This window comes from Phyllostomus hastatus, unplaced genomic scaffold, assembly GCF_019186645.2.
Source record: "Phyllostomus hastatus isolate PE091 unplaced genomic scaffold, TTU_PhHast_1.1 phas_scaffold_193, whole genome shotgun sequence".
In the NCBI taxonomy this organism is placed as follows: Eukaryota; Metazoa; Chordata; class Mammalia; order Chiroptera; family Phyllostomidae; genus Phyllostomus; species Phyllostomus hastatus.
Window position 1 is genome coordinate 10,112,677 of NW_025334015.1, and position 15,767 is coordinate 10,128,443.

The window sequence follows — 15,767 nt, forward strand, 5'->3', positions numbered from 1 at the left end:
TATGGTTCTAGCTCCCACCAGATATCTCATAATTTGGCTCATCTCATAATGATTAGTAAAAAATCCATTTTTTTACCATAACATGGATACATCCCATCATAAATGTGTTTTAATTCTTGTTCTTCCCTAAATATGCACACCTAGCTTTGCCCATTAGAGTTTTATAGAATATATAATCTCATTTATTTATGACACTTTGTTACAGGTTTGCAAATTGTTGCTGTAAGGTAGGTAGCATGCACAGGTGGAAAAGGATAGCTAGCTTCCTCTCTTTTTTCTCTGTTTCATTGTAAAGCCTCCCTCTTTTATAAAAACAAAACATGCTTATATAGAAAAGGCAGAGAGAGAGAGAGAGAGAGAGAGAGAGAGAGAGAGAGAGAGTCACCCAAAATCCCATTTCCCACAGTGGTGAGATTATTTTGCTCTCTTTCTTCCATAATTTCTTACAATGCAGAGAGTTTTAAATACAACATCATATAAACATGATTATCTTACATAAAACTCTCCAAATGGTTACTTTCAAAGAATATCACTTTGTTGCTATATTTTTCCCATCATGCTTGAAAATGTGATTTATAATTGTAAACCATATACAATTTTATTTCTTTCCTTCCCATTTAACATACGCATTCTACCTTATTATTAAGGTGCTACATACAGTTGAGACAATTGACTGTTTCCCACTGTAAGCATCACTGGAAGGACCAGATCTCTGGAGATGACTAGCTGGTGGACACAGTGTAGGGACACCTGTGCAGGGGGATTAAAACACTGCTGTGGAGAGGAAAGGAATTAAGTTTCCCTTAGGAGAGAATAGTGAGGATTTTGAGACCTGTGAAATGAGGCATGGCATAGTGAAATAGTGAGGGGGAGGGGGAGGTGGCTCTGCATTGAGTCAGCTCGCTGCGCCTGCCACCAGTTCCCTCCGTGCCTGCAGAGTTTGCACTTCATTCTAGGGCCTGCCTCCCCAGGAACAGCATGGTTCTGTGAGGAGTGCTTCAGCAGGAGCCTGGGAGACTCCCGGAGTAGGCCTGCACAGACAGTTTTCCTACTTTAAGATCAGCTGACCCGGAACTTTAATTATATCAGAACTGTCTCTTCCCAGGGTTACTCAAGTTAATGTTCAAATAGCCAGAAGGTGGAAATCTTGGCAGGGCTTCTCTTTAGAATTTTTCCTACCACAGTACTATACAGCTTTTCTCTATTATTTATACTTCATAATGTAGTTAACATATGTGATAATATTAGTTGATGGCAATTACAAATATTCCAGAAATTTTAAAACCACTAATATTTCATAAAACTTGCCTGGGAGAAATTTATGTGTATAGTATGTTATAATTGGTATTAAATGAAAAAATCTTAATAAACAAATTTAATGACTACATAAAACCCTATAATATAGGATGTAATTGGTAGGGCTCTGAGTTTGTTTTATATTTTTCACTTTGATGAATATCTTTATGATGAATCTTGCCTTTTTTAAACTATTATTGGGAATTATCTAAAGAGTATAATAGGATTTTTAAAAACTTTTTTAAAGATTTTATTTATTTATTTTTTAGAGAGGGAAGGGAGGGAGAGAGAGAGAGAGAGAAACATCAATGTGCGGTTGCTGAGGGTCATAGCCTGCAACCCAGGCATGTACCATGACTGGGAATCGAACCTGCGACACTTTGGTTCTCAGCCCGAGCTCAATCCACTGAGCTACGCCAGCCAGGGCTATATAATAGGATTTTGTTAATTCATATTCTAGGCAGTAATGTTAATGTCTTTTGTGCCATACCTTCTAAATCAAATATTTTTGGTCTTTCGTATTTTGATAGGAGTAAAACTATGTATCTTATTGTAATTTTTCATTTAAAAATTTGACAGCCTTTGAACTTTTTCTTCCAAATGCTTAATATATTTGATATAGTAGATTTTATGATAAAAATTCAATTTAATTTAAGCTCAGTACCTAAACACCCTGTGCTGAGTAGCTTCTTCCTTCTTGGTCTGAGTTTCCTCTTCACAGTGGAATAGTTCCCGAGATTGCGTTCAGTTCTGTGATTACAGACTAGCCATCTTCCATGGCTGTATTTCTTCCTCAGGTAAAATCTTAATACCCATCAGCATTTTGCTCATACCTGTGAAGATGGATTACATAGATGGACTTTTGGAGAAGATAGTCACACACGTAGATCACACAGAAGGGGTGGGCATTGTGGTGGGGAGACTAGAAGCAGCCAGCCTAATGGTTGTGCATCAGAACACAGGGCTACACTGCTGTTAAATCATTTCACAGTTACCTAGTCCATGTTATGTCTGCACTTGAAGTTGGGATCAAGAGAATAGAATTTGAAAGATTCTTTAAAGATCTGTACCAGTGGCAGAAATGGTAGAATATTTTTCTGGACTTAGTGAGCAGTGAATCAGAGAGGATTAAATATTGCCAATTCTTGTTTTTGCCAATTTCAGTATCAAATTATGTTTTTCTGAAACGATGAACTGTCCTATATGTGGTCTAAGAGTTCAGATTATGGAAAAACAAATACTTTCCTTGTTACAGTTGCCACAGTTTTTCAGACTGCATTAGCTCTTTTACCAGTGAGGACATACTTTTGACTTATATTTAGCTAGTGCCAAACTGTAGGCTTTTGATCTTGTTCCTTGAATTTTTGTCAAAGTGTGCTCCCCGCCATACTCATGTGATTGACTTTTGAATATAAATTCAGGTTTTTAATGTTTATTCTTGATGAACTTCATAATCATTTTTGTTATCTTTGCAGTCTGTTAAAATCACTTTGAATTTTGTCAGTAGAGTATTAATATCCTTTTCATTTATCTTCTACCCATAAATATGATGAATGTTATGTTCCTGTCTTTTATAAAAGTTGTGAGAAATTTAGGAGTAAAAGAGCCCCGTGATTTCTCTTATGCAACCTTCCTGCTGCAGAGTAATTTGCAGTGTAATTGACACTTACCTAACATTCTTGAGTATTAACCAGCTTCAAAGAAATCTAACAGTATTAATACTGAATTTCCATTTTAAAATCCTGACAACGGGTATATCACAGAATGCGCAGCTATTGGGTTGGCCGATAAGTTCATGTCAGTTTTTTTGGTAAAATATATAAGACACATTTTTCATTTTCACCAATAATTTGATTGATTTGGATATTTTGAGTATGTTGGCCATTTCCTGCTATTGGCTTCTAGTGGGTAGAGGCCAGGGGTGCTGTTAAACACCTTCCAATGCATAAGACAGCCCCACAGCAAAGAATTATTTGCCCAAAATGTCAATAGTACTAAGAAACTTCGTAAACTACTTCTGTCACTTTCGATCAGTCACAGGTACAAAACTTCTCCATATGCTGCTGCATGAATCTTTTTTTTTTTTTCATTTCAGTTGCATTTTTACCTTTCTTGAAATAATAAAGTATAATGTATCAAAATGTTGCATTTATTCTTCCATCTTCAATATTAAAACAGCTGCACAAAAATTCACCAATTTTGATTTTTTTAAATGCATGCTGATATGACAGCTGTCACAATACAGTTGTGTTGTTTCGAACAAAATTGTTTCCAATGAGGGTTAAAGACAACTAATTCTTGCTAGAGCCATCATACAAAAAAAGGAAACGAACTTGTTGGCCAGCCCAGTATATCCCAAGGTGTGACTGTTTCAGTCCCTTCTGCACTTGTGTCATCCAGCCGCCTTGTTAAACACTCCCCACTGCCTGCCCCTTACTGCCACAGAGGAAATGAGGAACAGTTTCTCCTTAGTCTTTTGATTTGTATTTGTATAAATACAAACCTCAGTTTTTGATGACATTGATGTTTGCTTGCTTTAATCGTTTAGTTTTTAGTACTTTCAAAATGCCAATGCAAATATTAGTGGAAACAGTGTTTCCTTTCGCTTCCAGGATATATCCCACTCGGGATCTTTTCCTTTGTATTGCTGTCGATGGAAGTCATTCCTCTCTGTGTGATTCAGCCTCCAATTTAAACTCATTAGGTTTATTTCTTTTATTTGGCTGTTTTGATTTATAGGAAGTACATATTTGATTATTCAAATAACCAAAATGTTTCTCATAATATATTTGGTCTTTGTCCTGTTAACATAAGAAATGTCCAAACCTGTAAGAATTTTTATGTTTATTTAAGCCAAACTGACAATAATTGCTGAGAAGCAGAATCTCAAGGGGTTGAGAAAATGCTCCGGACAGTTTGCACCTTATTTTATAGTATGGATGGAAGGAGAAGACATGAGGGGCTTACATGATATCCACTGGTGGTGGATGAGGGAGGCAGGAGAAAGCGAAGTGGGGAAATCTCTGAGATTGGACAAAAAGTGAAATAGAGAGACACATCCTTCGTTTACATCAGTGGGTAGAGGAGTGTTAACAATGAACACTTACAGCATGTAGAGATAGTATGTGGGAGAACGAGATACAAATGAGGGGTTCTGTCCTGAAAAGGGACTGGGACTGAGGTGGCTCTGCCCTGGAATGGTCTGAACTGTGTGGGCCCTTACCTTCACCTGGGAAAAATTTCACAAGTCCAGGTGATCTTGAGAGTAGACATGTTAAAGCTGGAGACAGCAAACCAGGGTAGGGCTTAAGACAGAAGAGGCAAGATCACAGCAGCAGGAGTGAGCGGAGCAGAGCTGCTTTTGGATTCACTGAAAAGGCAAATGAAGGGCCCTTGGAGGCAGACTCAGGGGCTTAGCCGGGAATGAGCTGCTGCTGCCTGTTGCTCCCTGGTTGCAGGTCTCCTTGGGATTCTTAAAGATACATGCCTAAGGAAGGAAGGAGGGGAGGCACAGGTGTGCTCTGGGTTTGTATCTCTTTTCTAAAGGCAGGAATGTTAGGGGAGGTCTCATGGGAGAATCTCAATAGAATATTCATTAGCTTTCTAAGTGTGTCCTTTAATATGCTGATGAATCAAAATGAGTGTATAGAGGGGTCAGGGTCATTCTGTGGTTCAAGAATGTCACTGGAGAGGTACCAGGACCGAGGTGGGTTTGCCCCAGCAAGGTCTGGAATGTGCCTGGGGTGTCCAACCTGCGGCATGCAGGCCAGAGATGGCTCAGAATGGCTATTGAATGTGGCCCAACACAAGGTCGAAATTTACTTAAAACATTATGAGATTTTTTTTTTGATTATGTGTTGCAATGTATTTAATGCATGGCCCAAAACAACTCTTCTTCCTGTGTGGCCCAGAGACACCAATTGGTTGCATATCCCTGGAAACCATTTGCTCCGAAGTGTTCTTGGTTAGGGAAGATAAGACCTTGTGATTTATTATTTGGCTATAAATTGCTTGGCTGTTTAATTGTGTCAGTTTCCCCATTCTACTTGCCAAGGAATTTCCCTCGCTGCTTATTGTCCTGCCTCGGTTCTGTGGTCTCGGGTTCTAGAGGAAAATTGTGACCTGAGTGGTCTGGAAAAATGTGATTACTCTGACTTTTCAAAGGTGTGTTATCGTAGTTGCAAAAAAGGCTCAGTTAAGGTACAAACTTTTGTCAAGAAAGGTACTGGTCTAGGGCTTGACTACTTGCTATGACTCCCTTTTAGTTAGGAGTTTTAATTTTAGATCATCCTGTGTGACTACTTTAGGTCTCTGAGTTTGTAAGGCTTGCCATGCTGTTGAGTAATTTTAAAGATCCGACTGGCTTTTTGAATGCTTCATGAACTGGGCAGCATGCCATCAAGTAAGCAGAAAAGAGTTCTGAGGTGCTGTAGAAAGTGTAGGGCTTTGCAGGCCAAAAGGGGAAGCGAGAGGGAAAGAACATATTACCTGATCTTCCTCTGTGGGGTGGAAAGGGCCTATGTGGCAGCTCACCTCAATGGTGTCGACCAGAAAATGCCGAGCTGACTGGTTAAGATTACATTCCTGGGAGAGACTGAAAGTGCAGTTGGGTTTGGTATTAGGGTTCAGTCATGTGGTTTTAGCACAAGTGACTCCATTTTGGCCTGTTGTCTCTCTCACGGTTACTGGAGATAGTACTGCAAAGAATGACTTTGTACACATAGCACTTTTTACTTCTGCCGATATAGGAACAAAATGATAGGTCTATCCAGCAAAGCTTTCATTTAGAATGGAAGGGCAGATAAAGTGCTTCTCAGATAAGGTCAAGTTAAAGGAGTTCATCATCACCAAGCCCTTACTAGATGAAATATTAAAGGGATTTATATAAGAAAAGAAGATAAAAATATGAGCAGTAAAATGACAGCAAACTCACAGTTATTAACAACCACACCTAAAACAAAAAGAAACTAAGCAAACAACTAGAACAGGAACAGAACCACAGAAATGGAGATAACCATGGAGGGTTATCAATAGGGGAGTGGGAGGAAGAGAGAGGGGGAAAAGGTACAGAGAATAAGTAGCATATATGGTAGGTAGAAAATAGACAGGGGGAGGGTAAGAAAAGTATAGGAAATGTAGAAGCCAAAGAACTTATATGTATGACCCATGGACATGAACTAAAATGGGGGAATGTGGGTGGGAGGGGGTATGCAGGGCAGAGGGGAGTGAAGGGGGGAAAATGAGACAACTATAAGAACATAATCAATAAAATATATTTAAAAAATTTATTTTGGTAATTTTTTGAGAACAGAGATAAATGTGTCTTTACTATTTTCACTGAAAAGTCTTACTAGAGTTTTGAGGGTTGAGTTTTATCAGATAATTTTCTGCATATGTTGCAACAATCTAATATTTTTTCCTAATTAATTATTACTAATAATGAATTTTCTATTGTTAATCTGTCCTCACATTCCTGGAATGAATTCAATTGGATTATGATATATTTCTAAAAATTAATACAATGATAGATCTGGATTGCTATTTTGCTTAGTATGTTTTTATACATCTGTGTTCAATAAATGAGATTGACCTATAATTTTCTGTCCTCATATTGCCTGCTTTTTTCACATTTAATTTTTTCCCTGTTGGTTGTCATTGTGGTATAACATACAAAGAAGTCACACATCTTATGGAGAGCTTGATGAATTTGCACTTTAGTTTTTCTCATGTGACCACCATCCAGATTTAAACATACAGCTTTTCTTGAAATTCAGAATGCTACCTTGCATGCCTCTCAGCCCATACTTTTCACCAAAGACAACCATTGTTCCTATAGGTGACATCCTCAGTATGTGCTCTTTGTGCCTGCATGCTGCTGTGTGTGTCAACATCATTGTGTTTTTTATTTGTGTTTCTATGATGGTGATTTATGTTTAGTACCATTTCATTTGCTTATTGGACATTGAGATGTCTTTTTCTGTGCTAAGTTCATTCAAGCCAGGTATTTTTCTTCTGTTGGGCTGCCTATTTTTTAAAAAATTAAATTTTACCTGGCTGGTGTAGCTCAGTGGATTGAGCGCAGGCCTGCAAACCAAAGCATTGCCAGTTTGATTCCCAGTCAGGACACATGCCTGGGTTGCAGGCCAGGTCCCCAGTATGCAGTGTGCTAGAGGCAACCATACACTGATGTTTCACTCCCTCTCTTTCTCCCTCCCTTCCCCATCTCTCTAAAATAAATAAATAAAATCTTTAAAAAAATCTTCCTCTTTAAAGAATTAAATTTTAGAAATTCTTTTTTAAATTAAATTTTATTTTTTAATTGTTGTTAAAGTACAGTTGTCTCCATTTTTCCCCTACCACCATCCCCCGCCCCACCCATCCCCACCTCCCACCCTCGATCCCACCCCCCTTTGGCTTTGTCCATGGGTCCTTTATATATGTTCCTTGATGACCCTTCCCCTTTTCGACCCCATTTTCTCCTTCTCCCCCCTCTCCTCTGGTTACTGTCAGTTTTTTATTTCAATGTCTCTGGTTATATTTTGCTTGCTTGCTTGTTTTGTTGATTAGGTTCCACTTATAGGTGAGATCATATGTTATTTGTCCTTCATCGCCTAGCTTATTTCACGTAGCATAATGCTCTCCAGTTCCATCCATGGTGTTGTGAAGGGTCAGAGCTCCTTCTTTCTTCTGCTGTGTAGTATTCCCTTGTGTAAATGTACCATACCACAGTTCTTCATAAATTATGGATAGTAGATATATATGACTTTTAATACTTTTATCAGATATATATATATTTCCAACTTCTTTCAGACTCCAACTTGCCTTTTCACATGCTTAGCTTTAGTGAAGTCCCAATTTATTAAAACATTTTTTGATTGTAATTATTTTTTTCTGTGTATTTTAAAGACATCTTTGCCCACTCCGAAGTTATGAAAGTATTGTGTTGAGGAACATGTTTACATTTTATGTTTGGGTCTATGATCTAACTTAAAATTGAACTTTGTGTGTGATATGAGATAGGAATCAACATTCACTTTTATCCTTTGGAAATTCGATTGACTTAGTACATATGTTAAAGTGACTGTCTCACCTTCTGACTTAACTGCACTGTTTCCTTTGTCATGAATCAGATGACCACATTATTGGCTGCTGCCTGAATTTTCTTATGGGCCCCACTGGTCCACTTTTCTATTCTTGGGCAAATACCACACTGTCTTAATTATAGTTTTGTAGTGAATCTTTTTTTTAATACATTTTATTGATTATGCTATTACAGTTGTCCCATTTCCCCCTTCACTCCCCTCCATCCTGTACACCCTCTCCCACCCATATCCCCCGCTTTAGTTCATGTCCATGTGTCATACTTATAAGTTCTTTAGCTTCTACATTTTTCATACTATTCTTACCCTCCCCCTATCTATTTTCAATCTATGCTACTACAATCTATGCTGCTTATTCTCTGTACCTTTTCCCCCTCCCCTCTCCTCCACTCCCCTGTTTCTAACCCTCCATGTGATCTCCATTTCTGTGGTTCTGTTCCTGTTCTAGTTGTTTGCTTAGTTTCTTTTGGTTTTGCTTCAGGGGTGGTTGTTCATAATTGTGAGTTTGCTGTCCTTTTACTATACATATTTTTTCTTTATCTTCTTTTCTTAGATAAGTCCCTTTAACATTCCATAAAATAAGGGCTTGGTGATGATGAACTCCTTTAACTTGACCTTATCTGAGAAGCACTTTATGTGCCCTTCCATTCTAAATGAAAGCTTTGCTGGATAGAGTAATCTGGGATATAGGTCCTTGTCTTTCATGACTTGGAATACTTCTTTCCAGCCCCTTCTTGCCTGCAAGGTCTCTTTTGAGAAATCAACTGACAGTCTGATGGGGACCCCTTTGTAGGTGACTGTCCCCTTATCTCTTGCTGCTTCTAGGATTCTCTCCTTCATTTTTACCTTGGCTAATGTAATTATGATGTGGCTTGGTGTGTTTCTTCTTGGGTCCAACTTCTTTGGGGCTCTCTGAGCTTCCTGGACTTCCTGGAAGTCTATTTCCTTTGCCAGAATGGGGAAGTTCTCCTTTATTATTTGTTCAGATACGTTTTCAATCTGTTGCTTTTCCTCTTCCCCTTCTGGTACCCCTATAATTCGGATGTTGGAACGTTCAAAGATGTCCTGGAGATTCCTAAGCTTCTCCTCATTTTTTTGAATTGTTATTTCTCCATTCTTTCCTGTTTGGTTGTTTCTTTCTTCCTTCTGGTCCACTCTATTGTTCTGAGTCCCAGTTTCCTTCCCATCACTATTGGTTCCCTGTGCATTTTCCTTCATTTCTTTTATGGTAACCTGCATTTGTTCATCTAATTTGCGCCCAAAATCAACCAATTCTGTGAGCTTTCTGATCACCAGTGTTTTGAACTGTGCATCTGATAGATTGGCTATGTCTTGGTCGCTTAAGAGGATGAGTCCTGGGGCATTGATTTCTTCTTCTGTTTGAGCCATCTCTCTCTCTCTCTCTCTCTCTTTTGTTAATGTGATGAGTTGTTTTGTTTCCAGGTGTTAACTAATCTTGCATTCCTGGAATAATCTACCTGGTCAGGGTGTTTTATCCTTTTTTTCTTTATTATTTGTTTCATTTTTCTAAATTTGTACATTCTACTTAAAACTATAATTTTACACTCCAGGTGGAGTATAGCCACTCTGCCACCATGTAGGTACCTTTATTTTCCCTTGTATGTTGCAGTTTTTATAAGTATCACATCTACATTTATCAAACAGTGCTGTCATATTTTCTTTGAACTTGCACGTATGTTTTAAAGAAATTAAGAAGATATTGATGATCTTTTATGTTTATCTAATTATTTACCATTTCTGTTGCCCTTCCTTCATGCCAGAATGTACAAGTTTTACCCTGGTAACATTCTCCTTTACAGGAAGAACTTCTTCCAGCCTTTCTTAGAAGAAAGGGCCTGTTGGTAATAAATTCCTTTTTACCTGAGTATGCTCATATTTTTACTTCAATTTGGAAAGATATTTTCAGTGGATGTAGTTTTTTGGATTGAGTGTTCTTTCAGCACTTTATAACTATTGAGAAACCCGGTCATTTAAATTACTGAACTGTATGTAATATACCTTTTTCCCCCTCCTCTGGCTGCTCTCAAGACACTTATATTTGGTTTCAAGAGCTTGATTATTATGTTTTGGTTTTGTGGTTTTCTTAGTTTTTTTTTTTTCTGATCTTGAATCTGTAAATGCATTTCAATAAATCTGTAATGTTTTCAGGAATTATTGCTTTAAGTAGTTTTTTCCCCCATGCCAATATGTTTCTTCTCCATGGGTATCTATCAGTCCGTTCATATTTTTGAAATTCTAAAAAAATTTTTAGCTATCTTTTCTGATTGGATACTTTGTGTTGTCTAATGTCACTCTGTTATCTTCATTCTGCTACTGAGCCAAACCACTATTTTTTTTATTTCAGATATTATATTTTTCAGTTTTAAAATTTTCATGTTGCTACCAAATACAAGGATTTCACTGCTTGTGGTGTTCTATTTAAGGAGATGTGGTTGTTGCTCGCAGTAGGTTAAAGGAGACAACCAACTCAAACAAAGCTGTGTCTCTTCAAAGGGAGGCTCGGCCATTGCTTATATATACTATTTGGTTAATTTCAAGCTAATTTCTTCCTCTTTTCGGCTACACTTATCTGGTTGAGTTTCTGTCAAGCTCATCTTGTGTACAGCTACATCTGCAAAATACTGGGCTACACTTTTAATGTTTAGCAACAATAGCATTTAGTAAGAACTGCTCAGACCTTGAGACCCTTGTCTAACAGTTTGGTATTATTGTACAGACACATTTTTCATAGGAGTTTTTGTCTTTTCACTGGTTCCAGTGTTTAATGCAGCATGTTTATAACATATGTTTTAAAACCTTTGATAAATCCAACATCTCATATTTGGTGTTTGATTGTCTTTTGTGGGGAATTGCTCATATTTTGCTGGGTTTTGGTTCATCCAGTAATTTTTTATTGTGTCATGGACATTTTGATTATCATGTTATAAAACTGACTCCTAGTGAAATCCTCTGGAGAATCTTGGCTTTTCTGTCTTATCAGGCATTAACCGGGTGGGGTTTAGATTGATGTTTCTATCTAGACTTGTTTGGGTAGCGATTTCAACGTCAGTTCACTTTTGATTTTGTGCACATTGTTCTCAGAGGATGCTTTTCCTGATTTCTCCAGGAGTTTTAGTCTCTGTGCTGCCCAGAGTTTTCCTGACCAGGGCCGCTATCAGGCCTAAATAGTGAGAGAAGAAGAGAAAAAAATAAAAGGATTTTCCCACCAGTCTTTACACAACAGGGTCTTCTCTTACTGCTTTTCTATTCGGAAGAATGGCTTCCCCCCAGGGTCTCCTATGCCCCTGCTACAGCTGAAGTATATTGCTCTCAAATCTATCCTTGGGCCAGGCTGGGAGAGGAGGGAGAAAAGAAATCTCTTGGCTAGTTTTCCATATCCAAGGGGCATTTTTGAAGTCCTGTGGCCAGAAATTGTATTTTCCTAAGTGTTTGACTTATTGTTTGTTGCCTATATCATGACTCACCTTTTCCTTGGGCGATTCTAAGAGGTGATGGTGAGGCGGATGTGGGGGGAGCAAGGAAGCATGGGGCCAGTGGGCTATCAGTCACTCTTCACGTTTTGACTTTGCTTTCCAGTCCACTTCCTCGCATTCAAGTTTTTAAAATTCTCAGATAGTTGCTTGTTATTATTTTATTTCACTTTGTTTTCTGTAGAGTTTTTATTATACACAGTGGAAGAGACTGGAATCCTCACAGTTTGTTTTTTTTTTAATAGATTTTCTGGATTGACATTCTGTGCTGACAGTTTTAAAAAGCAATGGAGAGAACTCAGTCTTAGCATTCTGTTTCCCTCACACGCAGTCCTGAAGATGTAACATGTGGGTATGCTTTTTTCCCCAACTGCTGTTAAGCCTTTCCTTTATCACGGGTTTGGCTGAATATGGAGTTCACATTAGGTGATTTATCTCTGTCAAAGATCGTAGCTTCTTATGTCTTTTCTGTATGGTTGTACTTTGGTGCTTAAAACAGTTGGTTTATGTGTTTATACAGCTTTTCTGATGGTCTCAGTCTTCTCCTTGCTGATGTTCTAAAGTCTCTTAAATGGTTTGGTGTCCGTTAACTCATCATGTGTTAGAAATCAGTCTTCTGTTTGTGTTCTTCGAAATGCTCTTCTTTTCTCATTTCTCATTGTCTTTTCCTGTTTTAAGTATTTTAGACAAATGTAGAACCAGCTTAAGTGTCATGAAAAATCTATTGATACATTTTTCTGTTAATTTTTAATTGAAGCCCAATACACGCACACGCTTTCACATACTGTAGTAGTGGCTAGATTTGTGCATGTTGTTTACTATGTTAACAAACACCTTTTCCTTAAGCCAGCATTCGGTTGCATAAATATACCATCATTTATTCAGGCTGACCCTGTTTTCGTGTGTCTGTGGTTTCCGATTTCTGGTGATGACACAAAAACTCTTTTGAGCGTTTCTGTATGTATTTGTGCACGTGTGGGGCACTTTGGGGCCTGCGTTTGGGAGTGTAGTTGCAGGGTCCTGGGGACAGTTGCTTGTTTAATTTAGTAAGAATTATTAAACAGTTTTCCAGCGTGGCTTTTAGTATTTTCTACTTCAGTCAGCAATAAGTGAGGGTTTTAGTGCTCCATGTCTTTTTGCCAACTTGGGTATTTTAATTTAAAAATATTTTTTAGCTCTTTGGAGAGTGTGCAATATTACCCCATTATGATTTTCTTCTGCATTCTTGATGACTAATGGCATTGAGTATCTACAGTTATTGGCCATTTGGTATCCTTTTTATGTTTGTTTAGATTTTTTGGCATTTAAAATTGGGTTGTTAGTTTTTATTTTATTACCAGGAGTTGTTTTTTTTTAAATATGACTTACTGGTTTTTAATTTGGATGTAATTGAATTTGTTTTTTCCTATATGTTTTGCTTTTTTGTTTTCTGTTTAAGGCATTTTTATTTATGTTGGATTTATTCTTCTGTGTTCAATTTTAGATGCATTAAATCTTCACATTGAGTGAATTCCCACCTTGAATGACTTTTTGAGTATATTGTTTATGGAAGGCTCAAGGTTTATTCCTGTTTTGTATACTTTAGAAAACTGCACCAATCTTATTTATTGACACAGGACTATTCTTTTGAATTGAATTGTTACTTTTGTCACAAATTAAGTTTTGCTATCATATGTGGTCTTTCCCCAGACTGTCTGACAAATTTACTTAATTTGTTCTAGTCCAATACCACAGTGACTTAAATTACCACTTCTTTATAGTTAGTATTGAAATCAAGACCTGTAATGGCTAGACTTTCCAGGTTTATAATTTTTGTGGGAAGCTATTAAATATCTTGATATTTATATGTCAGACAAATATTTCTACCTTTGACTTTAAAAAATATTCTTTTCTTTGAAAAATCTTAAAAAAAAAGAATCTAAAACTAAGTATATATACACAGTAATACAGATGCCCACTAAAAATGTGAAACCTTTTTCAACTCTTTTACTTATTTAATTAGACAAGAAAGATAAGGAGCTAATCCCATCAGAAGACAAAGATAAAAATTGATAATATTCAGTGTTTGTGAGGTTGGGAGAAAATAGGTATTTGTGTACATGGTTGGTGACATTGAAAATTGGGTCAGTGTTTCTGGAGGATTATTTAGCAATGTTCATCAAAATAGTAGTAATACAAGGAGGGGGAAGGAGGGTAACAGGGGAAAGAAGGGGAAAGGTCCAAAGGAACATGTATAAAGGACCCATGGACAAACCGTAGGGGGGTAGGATTGAGGGTGGGAGGTGGGGGTTTGTAGGGCAGGGGAGAGTGGTAGGGGGAAAATGGAGACAACTGTACTTGAACAACAATTTAAAAAAGGCTAAAAAAATCAAAGTAAAGTAAACCTTTTGGGAAAAAATAATAGTAAAATAGTTTTAGTCATGAAAATAGGGCTTTTAACATGAAGAATTTTGTTAACTATAGACTTTTATAGATATTGCTTATTAGCCAGGAGAATTATAAGATGAGAGATAAAAGTCTTGATTTGCTTTTCTAGGGCAGTTAGCAATGCTGGATTTCTTTGAGTGTTTTTCTTGAATGCTAATAAGTTTTAGTGTTGTATTGAGGGTTGAGGATGTCAGATATTAATAAAATATGTGCGTTTATCACTCCATTAGCTCTCGCTCAGGGAAGTTATCCTCTTGATGAATGGAAAAATTGATAAGAGAAAGAGACAAAGCAATTTTCAATAAAATATGAATAATGATATAATAAAATGCTTCAACTTGCTGTATGGAGGGTGAGTCCAATGGGAGATTAATAAGAGAAAATACCAAGATTTGGCTAAGCGATCAGGACAGGCTTCAGTGGAGGAGGTGCACAACGCAGTTACTCGGTATGGGTACGCGTTGCAGAAGGATCACCACGCTCAGTCTAGTTGACATTCATCGCTGCGCATATCACGCATTTTTTCTTTCTGTGTGATAAGAACTTCTAAAATGTACACTTTCAAATATGCAATACAGTGTCATTAGCTGTGCTCACCAGAGTGTGTCTCACACCCCCAGACTTCTTTATTCTGTAATGGAAGTTTGTGCATTTTGACCCCACCCACCCATTTCACCCACTCCTCACCCCTGCTCTGTGAGACACCAATCTCTTCTCTGTATTTCTGAGCTTTTTTTTGCTTTGTATTTTCAGATGCCACATTAAGTGAGATCATATGGTGTTTGCCTATCTTTATCTGACTCATTTTACTTAGTGTAATGCCCTCAAGATCCAATCATGTCACAAATGGCACAGTTTCTTTCTTTTATGGCTGAATAGGATCCATTGTATATATTTATCACATCTTCTTTGTGAATCTCCTCTTAACTCAGTCTAACTGCTCAGCCAGTATTATTCTCCCCTATTGTATCATGTGACATTGGCTCTGACGATAAAGGTTACGAAGTCTGGGTAGTTTGATTTTGGGTGGTGGGCACATGGTGTGGTGTACAGATCTTGTATCATAGAAATGCACCCCTGAAGCTTACATATGTGCTCCTGTTAACCAATGTCACACCAATAAGTTTCATTAAAAATCATGGCTAATATAGCGTAAATATGTTTTTACAAGTGGATTTTTGGATTTGCTGTTTATTTTGTTCAGAGTGTGAAGGACCTTGCAGTCGAATATGTCACTAGAGTTAGAAAAATTACCACATGAAAATGTGGCAGGTGAAGGAGTAAGTTTGGAGATGTCACTTTCAAAGTCTGGTGTGAGAAATACATGTCCTGAGCTCCTAATTAGGTTCATGTTGCCATTTTACCTTTTATTAATCATTGGAACCAAGGTTACTTTATTCCACTACCTCCCTGGGGAGATTTAAGGTTGTGCTGAGACCCATAATGGTTGATT

The 15,767-nt window shown here is 37.5% G+C and overlaps 1 protein-coding gene across 6 annotated transcripts in view; it reads left to right on the top strand.

Annotated features, from left to right (window-relative positions):
• Positions 1 to 15,767, top strand: part of ARHGAP32 (Rho GTPase activating protein 32) — a 264,019-nt gene that overhangs the window by 107,785 nt on the left and 140,467 nt on the right. Inside the window, exon 1 of one of the 6 annotated variants that reach the window (XM_045860149.1) lies at positions 12,215 to 12,235. The exons of 4 other annotated variants lie outside the window; for them this stretch is intronic. The gene's annotated coding sequence lies outside the window, so the exon portion shown is untranslated. Of the gene's footprint in view, positions 1 to 12,214; positions 12,236 to 15,767 lie in introns of those variants that run through there. One more of the 6 variants, XM_045860148.1, reaches the window with a different exon arrangement.